Genomic DNA, 24,911 nt, shown 5'->3' with positions numbered 1-24,911 from the left:
AAATGTAAATAGTTTTTGTTTCTTATAACTCTGTATTTAATTGAATCATGTTGCTCTTCAAAGTCAATCAAATCCTGCTGACTCCTGCGGGGCATATAAGTTGAAAACAAATAAAGTGGAAATCATGTTTCAGTTATCTAAGGTTGTCATGTTAAATTGTGGGATATTCAAATGGGTTTCTTGTCATCCGATCTCTAACAGTCCTCTGTTTCAGTAGCCTCTTCAATGGTCATGGTGGCCCTTTGCTTCCTCTCCAGTTTCAATGAAATCAAAATAGCTAAACATTTCTTTTTGTATTTGCAGAATGAAAGCTGCTCTGGCAACTGCGTTTGTCTGCACACTGCTGCTTGGGGTGGACTTATCAGTGATAGGTAATATAAATATCCATTATTAGACACTATTGAGTTTATGTGCAATGTACAAAGCTGCATTTTCATTGTGATCTTCATATTATATTTCCCTTGTCACAAGCCCATTGTCTAAGTCCTTGAGCACTGGCATCTCTGTTGGACTTTCTTCCCACATTGATCTCTGGGAAGCACCTGCTTTCTCTCCTAGACACTGGAAGGATAGATTTATGTTGCTCTTTTGAAAATAAGATGATTTTGAAGCATGTTCTGAAAGTATTGTACTACAGAATATAGAGGCTAGGAATATCGAGATATATTAATATCCTGTAGAGAATATTGAGGGACAAAAAAAGATAAGTGGTTAAGGAGGAGGTATCGATTAACTATTCCTGACTCCATATCTATGGACCTTAAAGGTATATATATCAATAAGGTACATATATGTGGAGTTACCTATAGAAAATCTATTCTTACTTACCTTTCAATACTTTGTTCTTCAGTATTGTGTGCGCAACACTTGGTGCCATCGAGATTCCTAAGTTGATATTTTGGGGTATACAACGTTTACATCACAGATTTTACTCCGCGATGCAAACACAACGCTGTCGTTACAACGACCGCGTTATCACAACACACTACCATTACAACGCAAGTTGTTACAACGACTTGCGCTACATGGCGCTCTAGGATAAGGAATATTATGATTTACAATTCCAACACTTTCCCTAGAGTTGCACACACTGGATTTGGAATAGTAAATCATACTATTCCCAAGTCCAGCGCGCCATCCAGCACAAGTCATTGTAACAACTTGCGTTATAATGGTAGTGCATTGTGACAACGCGGTCATTGTAACTACTGTGATGTGTTTGCATCGCAGAGTAAAATCCGCAATGTAAAGAGACATATTCATATTTTGGGTGCCCACCTTCTGAAGGGCACTGTAAAAACTTGGCCTCACCACTAGATAACGTTATCAGACACAAAGATAGTAAACAAGACATGATATGATGCAAGGACGCATGAGATGGATCGCAGAGAGTTAAGTAAAAAAGATTAAGGGCCTGATTTAGGGTTCAGCAGAGAGGGTACTCTGTAGCTATTGCAATGGAGTACACTCTCCACTAAATTAGACTAATTTAGAGTCGGGCAGAACTTAAGTATCTCAGCAATTTGATTTGAAAGTTTTATATAGCGTGAACGTGACCCAGGCAGGTATCAGAGCGCTTTACAATTAGGATAGATATTACACGAATATGCATAAAATAACAAGATATGAGTGCATCACAAATAAGGTAGGGCGGATATAGGCCATGGAGAGGAATATTCAATAATGTTTGATACATAAATGAGCTTGTCAGGCGAATGCTGGGATTCAAAGGTGTCCAACAATCTAGTAGTCAAACAGGGGGCATTCAGTAAGCAGTGGGGCAAGGGGCGTGTTATGGTAAAAACTTAGATATAAGGATGTTTTTTACTTCCTTTTTGAAGGTAGCAGTGGATGAAATTCATCGGACTTACGGTGGAAGAGAGTTCCAAATCTTTGGGGCACCACCAGAGAAGGCTCTGTGACTCGTTCTCCTTTTGTGGAAGTCGTGGTTTTAGGAGCAATGAACTTGCACTTCTGCAATCTCCAGGTAGTTCTATTTTTTGACTCAGATAAGTGGGAGTCTTGAGATGTAGGGCTTTGTGGATCATGCATGCTATCTTTAGCTGCATTCTAGCTTCATATGGCAGCCAGTTTAGAGATTTGAGAGCTGGGTAGATGTTCGTGTTTCGTGTTTCTTTCATACCTGTGATCGGTCTAGATGCTGCATTAATAGAGGCTCTTAGTGGGGAAGTCCACAGAGCGTGGAGCTACCATGGTCTAGCCTAGGCAGTACCAGAGTTTGAACCGCCATCTTGAAGTCCTTCTGTAGAAGGAATGGTTTTAGGTTCCTTAGTGTGTTCATCTGGTGTGTAGCACCCTTGCTTAAATTGCTAATGTGATTCTGCATGTTCAAGTGCTTAGCAAGTGTGATTCCGAGGGATTTTGTAGAATCGGTAATGTGGGGAGTGCAGTTGAAGGCCGTAAGACACAGCTTTCCAAACTTTTCATGTTGGTGACACACCTTTTTGACAATCTTCATTTAGCGACACGGTAACGCGCGCGAGCCCAAACCACCTAGGGAGAGCTCAGGAATTATTTTTTTAAATAGTGGGCAAATGGTGCATTTCCAAGCAAATTTGAGAAAGCAGGAAGGTTAATAAAGCAATTGTGAATCTGTTCTAACAAAGACAGTGACTGGCAAAACTGAGTGTAAGCAAGGTTAGGTTTGTGCCTGAAACAAGAATATAATCATGCATACATTGACATATGCCCCAGTGATTTACGGCAGTGGAAGAGTGCAGGGACCACGGTTGGTAAACAAACCTTTCAAAAGTGTGACATATAGAACCAATGTAACCCCCTCTGTGCTGGAAGTCAATGCAGCCATGCTTACTGCTCATGTAGCCGGCAGCAATCGAGGAAGTCTGGGAGGCACTCAGCTGATTATAATTATACACGTCTTCCGGACCGCTTTATCTATTTTCTGCAATTTTGGCTAGTCAGATAAATGAAAGCCGTCTAACAGTTATTCTTTAAACTTTGCAGCAGTTAACTTAGAGTTTGTCCTTGTTCAAAGGGGTTTCATTCTGATATTTGCGTTACCCTTGTCTTCATTGCTTGATTTTTGCTCACTAGAAAGTGTCATCTGAAATGGCACTCAAAATTACGCTCAAATTATGAGACTGTCACACATGGCAATATAAAACCTTGGCAGCTATGCACTTTTCTCTCTCCATAAGCTCGATGGCCCCTCCGGCACTGTGCACTGGGCCCCTGGCCTGGGAACTCCAGACTGGCTCAGTGGGTGGAGGAGTGAAGGAGGCCCCTCCATTTAATTTGCAGGTTCCGGGGCTAACAGTGATGCACCATTTCTTCCCCAGCTAAATGAATCCAATCGTCCAGGTCACTGGCTCCCTGGTAGGCAGAGCTGCATTGGAAGCAGTCACAGCAGTTTTGCCCCCTTGGACCAGGACTCGCTGTTCCTCTTCTCACCTGGCGGCCTCGAGAAGCACAATAAGCTGTGCAAATTGCAGGATGGGGCAGAAGGTGCACGGACCAAACTAACTCCAGTGCAGCTCTGCTCCACAGCCTTCGTGTCCCAATCTGTGTTTGTTCGACGGACTGGGCAAACACAGATTAGGACACAAAGGCCGTGGAACAGAGCTGCACTGGAGTTAGTCTGGTCAGTGCGCTGTCTGCCCCATCCTGCAATGTGCACAGCTTATTGTGCTTCTCGAGGTCGCCAGGTGAGGAGAGGAACAGCGAGTCCTGGTCCAAGGGGGCAAAACTGCTGTGCAGGTGCGAGGTTGGGCGACTCAGCCCCATAAATCGGAGCATACTGTTGTGCCAGTCGAGCGATCCGGCCAGGCCTACGTGTTGGGAGTGGACTGTCCCAAGGCCAGCAGCGGGGCTAAAATAAAGCTGGACTCAGTCTCCCGCCAAACTCGACTATCGGCATGTATAGCAGTGACTGTGACCACCGCAAAGTTTGAGGAGGCCGAGACATTATCAAATAGTAATCTCATTTTACGGCAATATAAAACCTTGGCTGATATGAAGGTGTGAGTGAAAATAAACACTGCGGTGCTACCGAGAATTGCGAACCTTATCTCCCACAGCGCACACACAAGAGCTTTGTTCCTCAAACCGCAGGGGAGAAAACAACAAACTGTTTATGGCTATTACAATGCAAAGAGAGTGAGCTGACTCACCAGTGCAGCGTGCTATGCGAACAGAGCACCAAACGGAACTCACAAAGGGAACATCGCCTAACGCTTCTCCTCCCTCCGCGCACTGCGTCACTGAAAGCAAACACAACGTCCCAGAGAGCATTTGCCCTAATTAGCCTGCAGACGTCATCGTCGCGCAACACACTCACACATGGGAGGCGACACAGTACCGTGTCCCGACACACAGTTTGGAAAGCTGTGCCGTAAGATGTTTCAGCCAGTGGTCGTTCTTGGGAGAGTGATTAGGCGAAGTGATGACAAGGAATTCTGTTTTGAAGGTGTTGAGGTGGCTGTCAGTTAGACAGTTTTGAGTATCCATAAGGGTAGAGTTGAGTGAGATGAAGTCTTCAGGGGAGATGATTTTCAGATAAAGTTGAGTGTCACCCGCATACATATGGAAGAGAATGTTCGTGGAGTTCAGAGCATTTGCCAAAGGTTCTAGGAATATCTTCAAGAGTATCGGTGATAATTAAAATGCCTGTGGATCCCCCATAAAAACTGAGGAGGTCTGGGATAGGGATTCATTTACTTTTACTTTTTGTGATCTATTATGGGGGAAGGAAGTAAATCAATGCAATACCTTGACCTGAAAAGCCCATCTTGTGATCAAGGATGCCTAAGAGATTGTCGTGGTTAACAGTGTCAAAAGCTGAAGAAAGGTCAAGGAGAATCAGGAGGCATGCTTCAATTTGCTCTAGCATTTTCAAGATGTCATCCATAATGTGAGTGAGAGCAGATTCCATGCTGTGATCTCTTCAAAATCCGGACTGATGTTGGTCCAGCAGTTGGAAATACTCCATGTGTGCACAAAGTTGCATCTGCATGCATTTTACCAGCAGTTTAGCCAGCGTAGGGATGCTGGATATAGGCCGGAAATTATTGAGATCAGATCTGACTGCATTACGTTTTTTTTAGAATGGAGGAGACCTACTCTACTTTTAGACAGTCAAGGTTGGTGCCTTGCGACACTGAGGCTTTGACAATCTTTGTCAATGGGAGAGGATGGTATCCTTGATGTCTTTGAAGACAGGTGGTGGTAGCGGGTCAATGAAATGATTAGATGGGTTGATCACCCGCAGAGTGTTAAATATGTCTCGTGTGCTGAGGGGAGTAAAGGAGATCCAAGAGGCGTTGATCGTGGTGCAAATACTAGAGGGAAAGGTCTGCTCATGGTGAGCTGGAGGAGCAGACCTTCCGGATAATGGGAAAATAGGCCTCTTTGCTGCCAGGTCGATACAGATGCTTTTTGTTTTCTCTGTGAAGAAGGCTGCCAAATCGTCGCATGATAGAAGTCCGTCGCCAAGGTCAGAGCTGTAGGGTGTCTTGCCCGATTGTTGTTTGACAATTTCAAACAGTTTCTTTGGGCGATTTTTTGGTTTGATTGAGTTAGGTTCAGATGAATTTAGCCGTAGCAGCTGTGATTTTTTTGTTGTAAGCGTTCCTGACAGATCTAAGGTGAATTATTTGTTCAGTGGAGGATTCTGATTTTGCAGGATTTTTCAGCTACCCTTAGGTTACAGCGTTCAGCGTTTAGGTTGTTATTGATCCAAGGCTTGGAGATTTTTAAGGAGGCACTTTTTTGTTGTAGAGGGGTTACTTCGTCCAGGACACCAGCTATGGTGGTATTATAGAAATCCGTGAGGACATGAACATCAGGCAATTCCGATTGAGGAGTCAAGGCCTTTCTGCAGTGTGTTGCTAAATCAATAGAGTTTATATTCCTAAGGTTCCTTTTCCACTGCTTTGTTTTCTTGGGTTGGACCCTCTGCAGGGACCCCTCCTTGTTAATTTGGAAGAAGATGATGTAATGGTCCGGCCAATCACAAGGGATAATGGCATCTATTGGGATGGTTTTTCCTTTGGAGATGATGTGGTCCAGAGTTTCACCCTTGTTATGGGTCGGACTCTTGCAACATTGTGTCAGCTCGTGCTTCAATAGGAAGGATTTTAGACAGTTTGCAGCTTGATCGTTTGGGTTAGACCAGTGAAGGATGAAATCTTCCAGGATTATTTGGGAATTAGGGTGTTATAATTGGAAGGGATGATTTCCATTAATTGTTCAATGAAGAAAAGATTGTCTCCAGGGGGGTGGTAGAATGTGTGTAATTTGGGCGGTGATTGCTAGAGATGTTGATGCATAGGTAGTCACTGGAGGTTAGAGTGGAGGAATCAAAATGTGAGACCGAGAGTGTATTTCAGTGTATTCAGGCTAATCCTCCACCCTGTTTTATAGATCTGTCCAATCGAATTATGTCATGGCTAGGTGGGACTAGAAGGTCAAGGATAGGGGTGGACGAGCCATTTAGTCAGTTTTCCGTGAGGATGATGATATCCAGCTCATTGTTTTGAATTAGGTCAAAGATATCGGCTGCATGTTTACTCGCTGATCTACAGTTGAGTAGTACGCATTTCAATTAGAGAGGTGCATGGACAGTCGGAGCCTGCATGATGCTCACTCCCTTGAGGTTGTCACTGTTTATAACTCTGAGGTTGTGGGAGGGTTCCCTGTTCGGGTTTAGATGTATGGCTTGGATTAAGCCTAGAGGGACTTTGCATGATGCCAGAGGGGACATGTCATTGTTTAATGGGAGGGCATAAGAGAGGAGAAAAACATCAATATCACTGTTCAATAGCTTGGTCTTCATACTTCTGGGGTGGGAGGGGGCATTGGGGAGTGGTAAAGTTTTTGAGTTAAGGTGCGAGGGACTCATGTCTGAGACAGGGGTTGTGCTCTTAAGGCTCAAGGGCAGGTTCCCCAGTGCCCAAAGCATTCTGAGCAGGGGGAGATGATCGATAGAGAGGGCTTTCAGTTCAAGAAATTAATCAGTGAGTAGGCGCAGGTGGAGAGAGATCTTTTCAAGGTGTGCAGCAAAACTGAGTGTTGGATAAAGGATAGTGGTTGTGTGGATAGTTCCGCCAGACATGTGATGTCTCGAGGGAAATATGGTGGGTCAAAAGCAGCAATGGAGAGGTCAGGGGGAGCCAGTGATTCAATGATGTCTTGTGTAGTATCAGTTTGCATGGAGAGAGGATAGGGAAGTGGTAGAGAGAGCTACATATAAAGGATAGGAGGTGGGTGAAGGGGATTGAATGGATTGGATAGAAACCATGGAGGGCAAGAGCCTGGAGCCCGTTTGAGATGGTGGCGTGTTTGGCAGTATCGTTCAAAGGAGATCACCAGGAGAGAGAAAGGGCAGTGGAGAGTGAGGGGAAAACCTGCCACTGGGATCATGATGTGACCGCTTAGTGATCAGGGAAGTATATGTTGATGTAGAGCCATTAGCCATCTGAGTCTATGGCAAAACTAACTCAGGAGATTGAGAGGATCCGATATCACATAGGTGGTGAGGAGAGTTATGAGGGTTTGAGGGCCTCATAGTTGCAGTGGTGGGTGTGAGAGTGATATGTAAATGTAAATGTAGGTGTACTTATATAGCGCAAACCTGTCACCCAAAGGGCATCCTGGCGCTTGCTTAGGGAACCCGTCCTGGTATTCCCCAGTGAGAAACCCCGGCAGGGTGTCTACAAGGTGAAAGCCAGGCATCCTGCCACGAGGGGCCGTAGTGGAGATTAAGCAAGCTATTGCCCAGAGTTGCAGAGTGTGACCCCGTGATTCGAGTAGGCACCGGAGCGAGAATTGTCGAGTCCGTGGAATTTTGAGCCCGAGACCCGCCAAGGCGGGGAATCGAACCCTGGTCCACGGTCGATCTCAGCTTCCGGGTCTGCCGCCTCTAACCACTGAGCCACGCTTCTCCACTATTGTAGGTTGTAGGATGTATTAAGCTGGAAAGATTGTACTTGGAGATCGCTGCTGTTTGAGAATAGGGAAAATATTATCCATCTCAGCTAAATTGTCATTGGATGCTTTCATTAGTTTAATAACGTTGTTGTAGAGTGTGATGGTGGCATTCGCATTGAAAAAGGGCGAGGCTGAAAGATTGAGGCCATGCGTGGTTTTCCTGGTACCCGATATACGAAGCATGGATTGGAAGACAGACCTCCAACGAGCTCATTTTCTGGAGTAGAAGATGAGGTCATTAGATAGTTTACCCTTGTTGACACAAAAGTAAACATCTGAGAGTAATGTTCTGGGGCAGGTTTTGAGCAACCAGTGTTTGTGTTTTTTGGCCGCATTTTCGGAGAGGAAGGAGTTGGGTCCTGTGGAGACAAGACTTATATCCAGTATGTGAGAGGTCAAGGTAAGACTTTGTGAGGGCAAGAGCAAAATCCTAGTATTTTTTTGGGGGGGTTTGAGGGGTCAGAGAGAGACAATCAGGCCGGTAAGAACAGAGGCCAAGCCCCTTTATAGTATGGCAGATCATTAGGATGAACCAGATGATGGGACCTGCAAGTTTTCCTCTCAGATGTATTAGATTGCAAATAGGATAGAGACAGAGCCGCTTTATACTATGGCCAGTCCTTGGGATGAGTCAGATGATAAGACCTACAGGTTTTCCTCATAGGAGTATTAGAATGCATATAAAGTAGTCCCACCTTCCTTTTAATGCCAGTGAATGATGAACCAGGTCCTCTTTTAATTTCTATGACCACCTGTGCCGATCCTCATGAGACTGTTCCTATGGGCTGATAACGGTGGCTATCTTGATGAGTTTTTCAAAGCAAATGGAAAGGAAAGAAGGTAAAATGGATTCCAGGCCAAGACTGAATTCCAGCATCCGTGATCGAGCTGACCGGAGCAAAGCCCTCCCGCCATTGTCACTGTGCGCTGGTATTTAGTGTGCACAATGACCAAACATATGTAATATTGGCTCCGGGACTCCGGTGAGCACTAAGGGGAGAGAGATATGGGAAGTCTGGATAGGACCCCCAGCACCTGGGCTAAGCAAAAGCCCAGACTGTGCTGGCAGACCCAAACGGGGCCTGGCATTGATGAGGCACCTTTTTCCGGTGTGAAGGCGGCAGGTTTCCAACACCGCGGGTCTGGTCGTTAGACCCCTTGCTTAGATGTGCAAGACAATGATGCCAGAACCAGTGCAGTGGTCTCCAAGCAGCCCCGGCAATTGTGAGCCTTTCTGCAGCCGCTTTCAAGGGGGATGGCACAAGAGAAACGTTTTCACCCTCCTTCCGGGTGTAACCGGTCTTGGTAGATCGCTCCCAGGGGAGCAGCGGTCATGTCACTCACAGTGATCCTCATCTCACCTGAAACGAGCACACCAACAAAACTGAGGTTCCGATCATAGGGAGAGTCGGTCAGGATGCCAGAACTGCTGCTAAGCTACATCCCGGAGGATCTGGATCCCTCCAGGCAGGCTGGTGAGGGATTGACTGCAATGGAGACTACTCTGTCTATGTGGTTGAAATACACCTCTGATGATCGCTGGCGTAAGGGCCATCGGAAATTTGGCCATTTGTCTGCCTGCTCTATTTACAGTAGGCAGACCAATGCACAGTTTTTCCTTTCATACATCGCCATCCAAAACGTGGTGGTCAGTGAAAATAATAACATTTTTTTACCCCCCACACCATGGGAAATGGGACAATTGTTTTTATTTCAAAAACAAAATCACACTTTAATGGCAGTGTCATATTTTCATTGACAGAAAATCACCTCTAAATTATTTAGAAAACATGCTGCGTGGCCTTAAGAGTGACTTATGCACCAGTGCATAAACCTTTGTCTCACTGTGGCCAAGACCAGGGTCCAGTGAGTGGCTCAGATGAGGAAGTATATTAGTTTGAGCTCTTGTAACATAACAAAGAATGTGTGAATAACCAACGTGACTCAGGTAGGTGCTGCTGTATTAGCTGGATCTGGACAATACAGTGAATGTATTAGTTTTAGCTTAGCCACATAATTGTAGGAATTACACAAGACACAGAACACATCTGTTCAAAACCAACCCAGAGCAGAGATCTTCCTTACACTACAAAGCATCTATCCAAACAATACCAATAGTTATCTGCATCTTGAATCCACTGCAGGGTTGTGTCATAATGTAGCATGAAAGCCTTGGAGTAACGTGGTGTTCCTTTGTGTAGGATGGACTCAGGTTTTTCACAACCTTTCCTTAGTCTGCCACAACCTGTAGTAATGACATCTCTGAACCTGGGGAAGTCCAAATATGAGCGGAATTACTTCTTGCCCATTGAAGCTGTCAGACTGAAGGTGGTGCTGGTGGACCTACTTATTACACCTCTGTGACAACAGCAGGGAAGGGCATTACTGTGGGCTTCAAATTTATTTGAAATCCATTAGGAATCAATACTTAAAAATATCAAAGCAGACGGTCCATCCCAAGACGTACTCAACAGGCTATACCACAATAACCGCGAAAAAGAGGCTCCTGAGAATTGGAAATTTGAATATAATAACCTAGATATCCTAACAAACACAACAGGATTTACAACTCCCAGGGACAAGAGGCCACTAAAATTAGTAATCTAAAGATAACATCCTACATATACTAAACAAACACAACAGGCTTTGCAGCAACACACAGGGATAGGAGGCCACTCAGGCTCAGCAATTTAACTAAAATTATCTGGAAATACCAGACAAACACAGCAGGGTTTTCAACAACTCCTGGAGACCATAGCCCACCCAGACTCTGCAATTTAAACATAGTAACCTAGATATGCTAAACAAAAACAGCAAGCTTAACAGAAAATTCCAAGAATCAGGTGCCACTAAGAATCAGAGATCAACTATAAGCACTTAAAATTCCAACACCGACTCTTCAACTCCAGGCACACTACACAAGCATTAAATCACAGAGTGACCGGAATTCACTCAGAATCAGCAATAGGCCTAGACTTGACATTGCATAACTTTATTTAATGCACTGTAAATTTCGGTAAAGAATCAAGCACACATGTATATGAATTTAAAGTGAATGCCAAAAGCTAAAATAAATGTTTTTGAACCGCTTCGCTGTAGCAGTAGCTTAGAGCAACAATCCCTAAAAAAAGCTTGTTTGTTAAACATAGTAAAAAAAATTACAAAAACACAAAATTCACACTTAGGCGCATTTGCAGCCATTTTGAAATGTTTTGTCTTTACGAGAAAAGCCGATTTCCAGATGGATGCTGCTATAGCACAACAAGGGCTCACACATTGGCAGTCATTTTGAAATAGATTTCTGAAAAAAAAGCATTCCAAACTGTGTGAATGTATTGTGACTTCACAAGGCAAGCATTCATGTTGTAATGCACCAGAAGAAATGTTGACGTTTAATTTACTGTTTGAAGATGAGTGATGGCCTATTATTCAATCTGTGAATTAGGTTAGAAAACAGTAAATACAGGACTGGAAAAAGCAGTGTGTAATGAGTCACAATTTTCCTGGTAAGATGAAATCTTCTTTATTTAGGTTCAGGGAGTAGGCTCCGCCGTGTTTCCTTTCACACCGGCCAGCATCGCTCTAACCGTCAACCCTCAAACCCCCATTGCTAGAATCCCAGAGTCACGCTAAGAACCCTGGTGCGCTATATTCCAAAAAGAATCATACCTTAAATGAGGATACAACATCTTCCCCTTTACAACAAAGAAAACAAAAAAATAAACAAGGAAAGAGAAAGAAAATGAAAATGAAAGACAAAAAAACAAAAAAGAACTTACATAATGATCATAATAACAAGTACATGGAATAGACTACCTAACATTCCATATAGTATACATCATAATCAAGTAAATAACTTGGTTTCCATTGAAACACTACCATATCTGGTATATTTCTTTGTCTACAGCAAATTCTTCATCATAAGAAACTGCAGCAGAGCCTTCTAATAGAGGAGACGCCCCAAAATTATTTGCAGGAACCCCTAGAAGATTCTCTTGTCTCAGGTCTTCATGTATAGAAAAATTGCAATCTAGAAACATCTCGACTGGAAAAAGATATTACTTTTAGGGACGTTTAACCTCTTCATAAGAATGCTCTTTTGAAAATCTTCTAAAAGAACTAAGTTCTTTTTTGACCACCAGCGATTGTCTTCTAACAAAACAGTGGTACAAGCCACTTTAAACATCTTAAATGTTCCATTAAAATGAAAATCCACCTTTGACCTTTTAGGCCTCATAGTATGTAACATCACCCAATCACCTACATTCATTTTGATATTATTCAAACAATGTGTTTGGGGGCTTTTTTTCATTCCGTTCTGCGAACTTTCTAGTTTACATCTCAACTCTTCATCCATTAACCTTTCTTGCATCACTCTTGAAGGTACTTTATCATCCAACCATGTGGGTAGTAAACCTGTACGAGACTCCCTCCCTCTCAGCAATGAAAAAGGAGAACCTCCAGTGACAGTGTGAGGTGTGTTGTGATAGGCACACATCGTATATCTCAAAAACTTCTTCACATCTACATCACAAGTGATAGCCATTTGAATTCCTTCTTTAAGTATTCTGTTCAGATCATTTCTTTGATGGTCTTACATATTTTGTGAATTATGCAGAATTTCTCACTAAGATAATGACCTACATCAGGCAACCCTTTCAGCAGTGCCCAGTACTTATTCAAATTCTTAAACACTTCATGATTCATACTGGAATTGGTGGTAATCAGCTATCAATGTTCTGTTATATTCTTTTCCCTAACTCTTAGAGTGTTGCTACGCTTGATTTGCCGCACTCTAGAAACTGCTTGTTTTAAATCTTCATACTTATACCCTCTGTTCCTGAGTCTCAGGACTGTTTGATTAGTGTGTTCATCAAATTGTTTATCTTCACTGCAATTCCAACGAATGTGGATCATTTCCCCATAGGAGATAGCCCGTTTGGTACATGGTGGATATGCACTTTGATAGTGTAGGATACTATTGACCGCTGTTTCCTTACCGAACAGGGTACTCTGAACGGTGTGATTTTGTATGTACAATTCTACAATCAAGAACTGGATGCGGGTTTGGGACATGCTCATTGAATATTTCACATTGAAGAAGCTATTGTTTAGCTAGTCAAAATATGCTTCGGATGTCCGTGTCTGTACCTGTCCAGACAATGATAACGTCGTCAATATATCATCCCTAATAATGAACATCCTTCACCCATTGTGCAGCTGATGGAGCCCAAGCATGTACATGAGCCACTTACCCCATGAAAAGATTTTCCTATGATGGGGAAAACTTGGACCCCATCACTGTTCCCTGTAGATGTTGGAAGCATTTGTCATCATTCAGAAAAAAGTTTGCGTCCTGCCATTGCCAATAACATATTGTTATGTAGATAGTAGTTGGCCATGTGCTTCGAAATGAAAAATTCCACTGTCTTGCATCCATATTCCAATTTGATACACATGTATAATAACTCCACATGTAGAGTTATTAACCACATTGACTCATCCCATATGAAATCTTCAAACTTATTCAATATGTCTGTTGTATCTCTGATGAATGATGGAAGGTCCATCATCAGGGGTTTGAGGAATTAGTCTACATAGTGTGATAAGTGCTCTATTATTGATCCAATGCTGGAAACATGGGACTACTTAGAGGGAAGCCCCCTTTTTTTATGTATCTTCAGTAGAAGATAAAGACTTGGAAATCAAGGACATACAACCTTTAGAAAGTTGTATTCAACATCAGACAATAAGTCTGCGTCTTTCAAATGGGACAATTTGTCATGTATTTGAAGTGTTGCTAGGGCATAAGGGTTTTGGTCAAGTTTTAGGGGCCAATTACGATGTGGTCGCAAAAGGCTGCGACTGTGGGTCTTAGCCTTTCTGACCGCATCGTAAAATGCTGGTCGGATTCCTTTCTGACTGCCTCATTACGGTGAAGGTGGTCAGAAAGGAATCCGAATGGTCATTCCAACTGTCTTCCAATGGGCTCGGAGAGCCCGCCCGCTAGTTGGAATGCAGCTAGTAATCCGAAGGGTGGCTCTTTCCGCCTGTGGGGTTACGATGTCGGGTTTCGGCAGCCTTACCGTTCTGGCCTTTACAACACAGAAAGGCTGTGGGAAAATGACTTTGGGGGGCCCCAGCAGGGCCCCCTCGGGTGTACGGTCTCCAGTTTGAGGCCGAGGGGGCACCTATGGTGCCCCGTTGTTGATCCCTGCAGCCCTTTGAAGGCACCACAATGTGCCTGCTAAGGGGTGCAGGGATGAACTGCACCTCCTATTTTACAATGGGAGCATGTATTCCGGTTAAATACATGCTCCCATTGTAAAGAATAGCAATGCAACCAAACAGTGCCCGGTCTCTCCTAATTAGTTAGTTGAAACGTCGACCGGATGCGGGTCAGCCCCATGACCAAGACGATGTCAAGCAGAGGAAACTCCGCCCGACATCGTAATAGGCCCCTAAGTATCATTTAACTTCCTATATGCCTTTCTTAATGTAATCACTTGTATTCATTAGAACAATACAGCCCCCCTTGTCTGCATCACGTATGATCAGTGAGCTTTTGTATGCTATACTAGAGAGGGCTAGTCTTTCTTTCTTGGATAAATTGTCTCTACAAATATTGTTATGGGTTGTTAGAGCTTTATCTTCCAAGCAGTGCAGATCCTTAGTCATTTGTTGATGGAATACATCAATACTTGTCAAATGCACCACATGAGGATTACATTTACGGTGTACATGTAATCCACTATCAGAAGTGTAGTCCTGTTCAATGCAAACAATGGCGGTTTGAAAGAACACGTCAGACGCCAAAGCCATGAGGACATGGTTCCAAGGGCCAAATACGGGCAAGCTACTGATACATAATGTGCTTATTTTTGATTTGGTAAAGCGTACGCTTGAAGAAGGCGTATGCTCACGCATGTGTATACTGATACAGAATGAAAACATATATGGGCTATTTGAACTTTCCCTATCTTACGATGACGTGTGTGTATACTGCTACAGAATGAATACATATATGGGAAATTCGAACTTTCCTAATCTTACTATCATGCAATTTATATTTATGGCATTTTGAGCCGTAGACAGAATGTTGGATTTATGCTGTAGTCGATGGAGCCTCCTCTTGTTTGGTATATACAGATATATGGTAAAAGGAAGCATGCCGGCATAAGAAGCACTATCTATGTTATGTTATGTTATTCATTTTTGTATCGCGCTCGAATCACCTGGGGGCATCTCGGCGCTTTACTCTAACTCACCTCTGAGGTAGGACAGTAAGAGGACAAATTTAATATAGGAGAGCTTTTAAATGTTTCCTAAAAACGAGGTAGGAGGGAATTTCTTGTAAGGAAAGTGGGAGACAATTCCAGTATTTGGGGGCGATATAAGAGAAAGCCATGCCCCCGGATCGCTGGCGTCTGATACGGTGCACAAGAAGCAGCTGCTGTGTGCAGGATCTTAAGCAGCGAGTTGGCACATATCTTTCCAATTTATTCTGGAGATATTCTGGACCCTGACCCTGAAGTGCATGGAAGGTAAGGCAGCAGATCTTAAAAAAGGCTCTCTGCTTGATTGGAAGCCAGTGTAGCTGTCTTAACAGTGGTTGTGAGGAGGTGCCAGCCGGCATATTCAGAACCAGCCTGGCAGCCGTGTTCTGAATCACCTGTAGTTTTTTCAGAGCCGTAGCTCCCACTTCAGCTAACAGGGCGTTCCCATAGTCCATGCGGCTCATCACCACGGCCTGAGTTATTGATCTGCAGTGTTCTAAGGAGATGAATAGCAGGATCTGTCCCTAGTAATCTTAATCTATAGTAACAAGCCCCTGATATTGCCGCTACCTGATCTTGCATGGACACGGACTGATTTAATTTTATGCCCAAATTGTTGACACAAGGCTTCGGAATTGGAGGTGGGCCGTGTTTAGGTGGCCACCAATCTTTTGACCAGACTTTTTCGGCCTTCCCCAGAAGCATGACTTCCGTCTTGCTTGAATTTAACTGTACGCAGTTGTTGGTCAGCCAGCTGGAAATTGCGGAGATTCCCCTAGCAAAGTGTAGTCTGTCAGCTTCTAGGTCATGGCCAATGTTAAAAAGCAGCTGGGTATCATCAGCGTATGATATAATATCGAACCCCAGTGCTTCCACCACCTTAGCCTAAGGGGCCAAATAGAAATTAAAAAGCGTAGGGCTAAGGCAGGAGCCCTGGGGGACGCCCTTATCCAGTGATGTTCTTTCAGATTGGTGGGGGCCCAAAATGACCGTTTGGGAGCGGTCTGCCAAGAAGTTCTGGAGCCATTTATGAGCCAGTCCCTTAATGCAACATGCGCTTGTCCTCTCCGCGAGCCTGGAATGGGAGATGGTATCAAAGGCCGCGGAGAGGTCAAGCAGAATCAGGATTGCTGAGCCGCCCATATCCAATTTTGTTCTCAGAGAATCCGTCACAGATAGGAGGGCCGTTTCTGTGCTGAATCCTCGGCGGAAGCCGGACTGGGATGCATCCAGAATCCTATTTTCCTCCAGGTAGCTGTTCAGATGCCTATTGACCAGGCTTTCCAATATTTTACCCAGAAAAGGAAGCAAGGAGATAGGCTGGTAATTGCCCAGCTATAACGGGTCGGCTGAAGGTTTTTTTAAAATGGGGCGCACGAGGGCTTCCTTCCTAGATGTCGGAATGACTCCTTCCCTAATAGATAAATTTAAGATCTTTTGTACTTAGGGGGCCAGAATGTGGGATAAGAGCGACATTTTTTTGGGTGGACAAAGGTCCATTGGTGACCCAGATTTGGCAGAGGTAAGCGCCGTTTGGATTTCAAGTAGCGTAAAAGGTTCAAAGTGTTCAAGATGTGAATCCCAAATCACCACTAGGAATAAAATGAGATAACAACTAAGGCATCTATAGTTAGAATAACCCAAACAGGATTCAGGGAAAGAAATCTATAAATAATATGTTACATTTTTGTATTCCTGTTACAATGCACACCGTTTATTCCCCATGTAGCTTAAGATAATCGGCCACATCAAAAGAAAATGGGTCTAACTGCGCCGCATTTGAGGGCATTACTTTGTTGCCCTGCATGTAACATAGAGGTATGTGTACATAAACTCACATGACTTCCCCCCACCTTTTTCGTTTTTTTTGTCTTGGATAAGACTGGTAGCAGACAGTGTGCTTCTTGGCAAATGGACAGTTAAATTACTTTCTGTTGTCGAGACCAGAGAAAATTGTGTCTGCTGTAGTAAGATTAATTACGAGTGGAAGAGATTTGAGCTGTATGCCTTAATGGTGCATATCTGTTGACACTAGAGCGAATCTTGGGAGAATTCCACAATGCTGAAAGTGCAGACAATTTTAGAATCACTGTTGAGCTATAGAAAGTGGGTGGCAACACTCATGATGGCTCTTATCCTTAAGGTTCACAGGATCCATAGATGGAAATTGTGTCTATACAGGGAACAACTGATGGATATTTCTCTTTTCAAAATATAGAAGCTTAATACATTATTTCTAATAAGGTAAGTGAATGAGATTTGTCAGCTGATATGGAAACAATATGGTATATGGGTTTTGAGGTGTCGTGTTTTATGTACTTCGCCACTTTCTTTTCCTTTTTGGAATAATTTAACTTCCCCTTAATGTCCTATGCTTGTGTACCTACAGTAAAGATATAGGAACAACCTTGAATCACACCAAAGGCAGAGCCCTGGGTAAGGTCTCCATAGCCATCAAATATGGTGGATTTGTAGGCAAGGTGGGCATGTGGCTAACTGGTGCTTTTTTCTGACTATTTGTGTAAATATAGTAATGATTTGAGAGAAATTATTATTTTAACTGTTTGTTGGTGATGGTGTCCGGAAAAAGAATTATGTGACAATGTTTAACAACGTGATCCTTTCCTTATTTCTCTTACCCTTTATCGAGAATAATTGATAATGTTTTCATAGGAAATCTGACAAGAAAAAAGAGGATAATTATAAAAGAAATGAGGCAATTTGTAAATGAATTATAATGTGTACCACAATGTCAACAACCTGTCTCTTATGGTACACATGTGTATATAGATCAAATGTAAAGTTGTAAGATTTAATAAGTAATGTAAGTTTTGTTTGTAGTAAGCATGGGCTGAAAATCCGCTCCGCTTGGGAAATTTGCGGATTTTGAACAATTTCGCGATCCGCGAATTGCGCGAAATTGCCGAAAATTCACGAATTCGCGAGGGGAGAGGATTTTTTTTTTTAATGGCCAGCTCATCAGCTCATGGCCAGCTCACCTAAGGGACCCCTGCGCCCTTCAGCGCGATAGCATTGTAACACACACATGGTCACTGGAGACAACTCTTCTGGCACTTTATGCAGCTGTAGTGTAATAAAAGCACTATACATTTACCCAATGCGGTAGCACTTACTGATTACCCAGTAGAAAGTAAGTATGGGCGAATTTTGCGAATCAGCGGTTCGCAAATTCTCGCGAAATCGCAAAAAAAACAGCGAATTCGCGAATTTACGAGCAAAATCACGGATTGTTTTGCGATTTTACACTATACTTAACTTGAGTACTTTCTACTGGCTAATCAGTAAGTGCTACCTCGTTGGGTAAATGTATAGTGCTTTTTCTGCACTACAGCTGCGTAGGGCCAGAAGAGTTGCCTCCAGTGACCATGTGTGTGTAACTTTTAAATCGCACCGAAGGGCGCCGGGGTCCCTCGAGTGAGCTGTCCATCATAGTGTCTAAAGGGAGGGAAGACGGTGCACACCGCTAGTGTGTGGGTGGGGAGGCAAACAGGGGGGGCTTTTTTGCGAGTTCACATGCCTCTTGTGTGTATAAAAGGTGAGGCTCCGATCAGAGCAGCAGATGGGGAGAAAGAAGCTACTGGTTACAGGAACTGCACGGGGATTGCACTCGTGAAAGTCAAGGATGCAAAGGCCTCCATCAAGCATCATAGCTAATTTTCGACTGTAGATATGGGGAGAAAGCACACCTGCCCAGCCTCGACAAAGCGCATGATTATTTTTTGTGGCTGATTAACTTTGCCATCGCGCCAAAGGGCGCCAGGGTCCCTCGAGTGAGCTGTCCATCATAGTGGGTAAAGGACGGGAAGACGGTGCACACCGTCTTCTGTGGGGGGGGCTTCTTTGCGAGTCCACATGTGTCTTGTGTGTATAAAAGGTCAGGCACCGATCAGAGCAACAGATGGGGAGAAAGAAGCTACTGGTTACAGGAACTGCACAGGGATTGCACTCGTAAAAGTCAAGAATGCAAAGGCCTCCATCAAGCATCATAGCTAATTTTCGACTGTAGATATGGGGAGAAAGCACACCTGCCCAGCCTCGACAAAGCGCACAATTTTTTGGGGCTGATTAACTTTGCCATCGCGCCGAAGGGCGCCGGGGTCCCTCGAGTGAGCTGTCCATCATAGTGGCTAACGGATGGGAAGACGGTGCACACCGCTAGTGTGTGGGGGGGGCAAACGGGGGCTTCTTTGCGAGTTCACATGCGTCTTGTGTGTATAAAAGGTCAGGCATCGATCAGAGCAGCAGATTGGGAGAAATAAGCTACCTGTTACAGGAACTGCATGGGGATTGCACTCGTGAAAGTCAAGGATGCAGAGGCCTCCATCAAGCATCATAGCTAATTTTCAACTGTGTAGATATGGGGAGAAAGCACACCTGCCCAGCCTCGACAAAGCGCACGATTTTTTGGGGCTGATTAAGGAGTTACTGAATTTGACCTTCAACTCCTGCTTTATCTATATCTGTAAGTGCTTCCTGTTCACGGAGCCTCGTTGTCTACTTGTAACTATTGTCTGACCCTGCTTCGAGGGTCAGAGCAGGGTCAGAGAATAGTTGCAAGTAGGCAATGAGGCGCCGCTCAGGAAGCACTTACAGGGTTACAGCAGGTACCCAAGTTGAAGTTAATTTCTTTGTAACCATTTTGTAAATGGTTACAAAGAAATTAGCTTCAATTTGGGCACCTGCTGTAACCCTGTAAGTGCTTCCTGAGCAAATTTCATCCCGCTCGCGAATTTGCAGATTTTGCCACGATTTCACGTGATTCGCGGATCGCGACTTTGCGGAAAATCCGCAAATTTGCTAGCAGAACAAATTTTCCACCCATACTTAGTAGAAAGTACTCCAGTTGAGTAGAGGTATCGCACAAAAGGGTGGCGTCTTCATGGAAAAATATGAAGGGCAAAGTTCATTCTGGGACGATGCTCCTGTCATAAAATTTAAACTTCAACAGGAAGCACTTACAGATATAAATAAAGCAGGTGCCTGAGTTGCTAGTTGCAACTATTCTCTGACCCTGTCCTGACCCTAAAAAGGTCAGGCTGCGTCAGAGAATAGTTACAGATGGCGCCAGGCGGCAACCTGGAAAAGTTTAAGTTGCTTACTTGCAACTATTCTCTGACCCTGTGCTGACCCTAAACAGGTCAGGCAGGGTCAGAGAATAGTTACAAGTAAGCACTAAGCAGGTGCCCGAGTTGAAGTTCAAATTCAGTAACGCATTCATCAGCCCAAAAACAATTGTGAGCTTTGTCGAGGCTGGACAGGTGTGCTTTCTCCCAACATCTACCGTGGAAAATTAGCTGTGATGCTGGATCGAGGCCTTTGCATCCTTCAATTTCACGAGCACAATCCCTGTGCAGTTCCAGTGTCCAGGAGCTTACTTCTCCTTATCTGCTGCTCTGATTGGTTTCTGACCTTTTTACACACAATGGGCATGTGAACTCACATAGAAGCCCACCCCTTTGGCCCTGCCCACACACTAGCAGTGTGCATAGTCTTCCCGCCATTTGCCCACTGTGATGGACAGCTCACTCAAGGGAACCCTGCGCCCCTAGGCGCGATGGCATAGTAACACACACATGGTCACTGGAGACAACTCTTCTGGCACTTTACGCGGCTGTAGTGTAGAAAAGCACTATACATTTACCCAGCAAGGTAGCACTTACTGATTATAGCCAGTAGAAAGTACTCCAGTTGAGTAGTGGTATAGCACAAAACGGAGGTGTCTTCATGGATAAATATGAAGGGCAAGGTTCATTCTGGTACGATGCTCCTGTCACAAAATGTAAACCTCAACAGGAAGCACTTACGGATATAAATAAAGCAGGTAAATTCTGTAACCCATTCGTCAGCCCAAAAACAATTGTGAGCTTTGTCGAGGCTGGACCGGTGTGCTATCTCCCCACATTTACTGTCGAAAATTTCGGTGCACATATACAATTAATTACATTTAAAAATCGGCCCCAAATATCCACGAATTCATGGAATTCGCGAATTCGCGGATTTTTGGGGCCGATTTCGGGTGAATTTGCGGATCACCGATTCACAAAACTCGCCCATACTCAAATGCGTCCCGGTGCGCAGCTCTCATTGCAGTTCCACCCGCTGCGCCCTCTCTTCTCATGCCTCATGGGTTTCAGAATGCATCCAGAAGCGCAGCTGTCATTGCATTTCCACCTGCTGCGCCCACTCTTCTCAAGCCACACGGGTTTCAGAATGCAGCCCGGTGCTCAGCTCTCATTGCAGTTCTACCCGCTGCGCCCTCCCTTCTCATGCCTCACGGGTTTCAGAATGCATCCCGTTGCGCAGCTCTCATTGCAGTTCCACCGCTGTGCCCTCTCTTCTCATCCCTCACAGGATTCAGAATGCATCCCGGTGCGCAGCTCTCATTGCAGTTCCTCTCCCTGTGCCCTCTCTTCTCCTGCCTCACGGGTTTCAGAATGCGTCCCGGTGTGCAGCTTTCATTGCAGTTCCACCCCCTGCGCCCTCTCTTCTCCTGCCTCACGGGTTTCAGAATGCGTACCTGTGAGCAGCTCTCATTGCTGTTCCACCCATTGCGCCCTCTCTTCTCCTGCGTCACGGGTTTCAGAATGCGTCCCGGTGCGCAGCTCTCATTGCAGTTCCACCCGCTGCGCCCTCTCTTCTCACGCCTCACGGGTTTCAGAATACGTTCCGGTCCGCAGCTCTCATTGCAGTTCCACCCGCTGCGCCCTCTCTTCTCAACACTCACAGGTTTCATAATGCGTCCCGGTGCGCAGCTCTCATTGCAGTTGCTCTCCCTGCGCCCTCTCTTCTCCTGCCTCACGGGTTGCAGAATGCGTCCCGGTGCGCAGCTCTCATTGCAGTTCCACCCCCTGCGCCCTCTCTTCTCCTGCCTCACGGATTGCAGAATGCGTCCCGGCGTGCAGCTCTCATTGCAGTTCCACGCTCTGTGCCCTCTCTTCTCCTGCCTCACGGGTTTCAAAATGCATCCCTGAGCGCAGCTCTCATTGCAGTTCCACCCCCTGCACGCTCTGTTCTCCTGCCTCACGGGTTTCAGAATGCGTCCCGGTGCGTAGCTCTCATTGCAGTTCCACCCGCTGCGCCCTCTCTTCTCCTGCCTCTCGGATTTCAGAATGCGTCCCGGTGCGCAGCTCTCATTGCAGTTCCACCCCCTGTGCCCTCTCTTCTCCTTCCTCACTGGTTTCAGAACGCGTGCAGGTGCGCAGCACTCATTGCAGTTCCACCCGCTGCGCCCTCTCTTCTCCTGCCTCTCGGGTTTCAGAATGCATCCCGGTGCGCAGCTCTCATTGCAGTTCCACCCCTGCGCCCTATCTTCTCCTGCCTCACGGGTTTCAGAATGCGTCCTGGTGCGCAGCTTTAATTGCAGTTCCACCCCCTGCTCCCTATCTTCTCCTGCCTCACGGGTTTCAGAATGCGTCCCGGTGCGCAGCTCTCATTGCAGTTCCACCCCCTGCACCCTATCTTCCCCTGCCTCACGGGTTCCAGAATGTGTCCCGGTGCGCAGCTCTCATTGCAGTTCCACCCCCTGCGCCCTCTCTTCTGCCTCATGGGTTTCAGAATGTATTCCGGTGCGCAGCTCTCATTGTAGTTCCACCCACTGCACCCTCTCTTCTCATGCCTCTTGAGTTTCAGAATGCATCCCGGTACGCAGCTCTCATTGCAGTTCTACCCGCTGCGCCCTCTCTTCTCCTGCCTCTCGGGTTTCAGAATGCGTCCCGGTGCGCAGCTCTCATTCAATCAATCAATCAATCAATCAGCAATTTGTATAGCGCGCTACTCCCCCAGTAGGGTCTCAAGGCGCTCACGGGGGGGCGGTCCGTTACTGCTCGAAAAGCCTGGTCTTGAGTTGTTTTCTGAAGGAGAGGTGGTCCTGGGTCAGCCGTAGGTGGATGGGGAGGGAGTTCTATGTCTTGGCCGCCCGGTAGGAGAAGGATCTTCCTCCAGCGATTGCTCTGCGGATGCGTGGTACGGCGGCGAGGGCGAGGCTGGCCGATCGTAGCTGGCGGGTCGGTGTATAGAAAGTGAGGCGGCTGTTGAGGTACTTCGGGCCCATGTCGTGGAGAGCCTTGTGTGCGTGGGTGAGGAGTCTGAACGTGATCCTCTTGTTGACGGGAAGCTAGTGCAGGTCTCTCAGGTGGGTCGAGATGTGGCTGTGGCGGGGGATGTCCAGGATGAGTCGTGCGGAGGCATTCTGTATGCGCTGGAGTCTTTTCTGTAGTTTGGCAGTGGTTCCTGCGTAGAGGGTGTTCCCGTAGTCCAGTCGGCTGGTGACGAGAGCCTGGGTGGGGAAAAGGGAGAAGCGAGATGGGGCGAAAGTTCTTGAGGTCGGTGGGGTCCACTGTTGGTTTCTTCAGGAGGGCGCTGAGCTCGGCGTGCTTCCAGCTTTCCGGGAAGGTGGCGGTGTTGAAGGAGATGTTGATGATGTTCCGGAGTTGGGGTGCGATGATGGAGTCAGCCTTGTTGAAGACGTGGTGGGTGCAGGGGTCGGTTGGTGATCCGGAGTGGATGGTGTTCATCGTGCGGGTGGGGTCTTCGGTGCTGACCATGGTCCAGTTGCAGAGGGTGGTGGTGGGGGGCGTTGGTTCGGTGGTTGGGTGCGTGGTCTGTGCTCCGAAGCTGTTGTGTATGTCGGCGATCTTGCGGTGAAAGAAGGTGGCGAGTGAGTCGCAGAGGTCTTGCGAGGGTGTGATGTCGTTGTTTCCGGCTTTGGGGTTGGAGAATTCTTTGACGATGCTGAAGAGTTTCTTGCTGTTGTGGGTGTTGTTGTCCAGTCGTTCTTTGAATGTTGTCCTTTTGGTGGTGTGGATCAGCTGGTGGTGTTTGCGGGTGGCGCTCTTGAGGGCAGTCATGTTCTCTGTGGTCTGGTTGTGGCGCCAGGCTTTTTCAAGGGTGCAGCAGTTTTTCTTGGATGTTTTGAGTTCGTCGGTGTACCAGGAGGCTTTCTTGCTGCCGGGTCTGCTGGGAGGGTTCTTCAGTGGACGAGGTCGTCAGCGCAGTTGGTGAGCCACTGTGTGAAGGTGCGAACTGCTTTGTTGGGGTCCGTTGTGCTGGCGGGGGGGTTCAGGCTGAGGGAGGTGGTGAGCTGGTCGGCAGTGATCTTGCTCCAGCTCCTGCGAGGAACCTGTTGTGGGTGGTGGTGGGTCGTGGTTCTTCTGAAGCTGAAGTGGACGCAACTGTCATCCGTCCAATGAAGTCCGGTGGAGTGGCTGAAGGAGATGTGCTTGCTGGAGGAGAAGACGGGGTCAAGCGTGTGGCCGGCGTAGTAGTTGGGGGTGTTCACTAGTTGCTTGAGTCCAAGGTTGGTGAGGTTGTCCAGCAGGGTGGTGGTGTTGCAGTCCTTGGTGTTCTCCAGGTGGAAGTGACAAGATATCCAAAAGATGAGTGAATCTTGGAGTCTTTAATGAAGATTACAGCCAGCCGACACGTGTTTCATCGCCTTCGCGATTCATCAGGGCTGAAACAAACAAATGAGTAGCGTCTAGCATAATCTGTGAGCAAGAAACATTTATATACAGGGCCATAATGTCTGGCCGTTATGTTACATGCACTAAAGCTTCCTCCTGCAGTGGACATATAGTGAGTGCAACATTTCACAAGTATTGACTCACTCGTGCTACCACAACATATCCGTGTCGAAATTTTAGTGTA

At 45.8% G+C, this 24,911-nt stretch overlaps 1 protein-coding gene across 1 annotated transcript in view; it reads left to right on the top strand.

The window, feature by feature from the left end:
* Window positions 1-309: 309 nt before the first annotated feature.
* Window positions 310-24,911, top strand: part of LOC144762003 (fucolectin-4-like) — a 474,150-nt gene continuing 449,548 nt past the window's right edge. The window contains exon 1 of the mRNA XM_078647167.1: window positions 310-371. The gene's annotated coding sequence lies outside the window, so the exon portion shown is untranslated. The remainder of the gene's footprint in view (window positions 372-24,911) is intronic.

Source organism: Lissotriton helveticus, chromosome 6 (genome assembly GCF_964261635.1).
Source record: "Lissotriton helveticus chromosome 6, aLisHel1.1, whole genome shotgun sequence".
Lineage (NCBI taxonomy): Eukaryota > Metazoa > Chordata > Amphibia > Caudata > Salamandridae > Lissotriton > Lissotriton helveticus.
The sequence above is the reverse complement of the archived record's forward strand: the minus strand, read 5'-3'. Positions and strand labels throughout refer to the sequence as shown.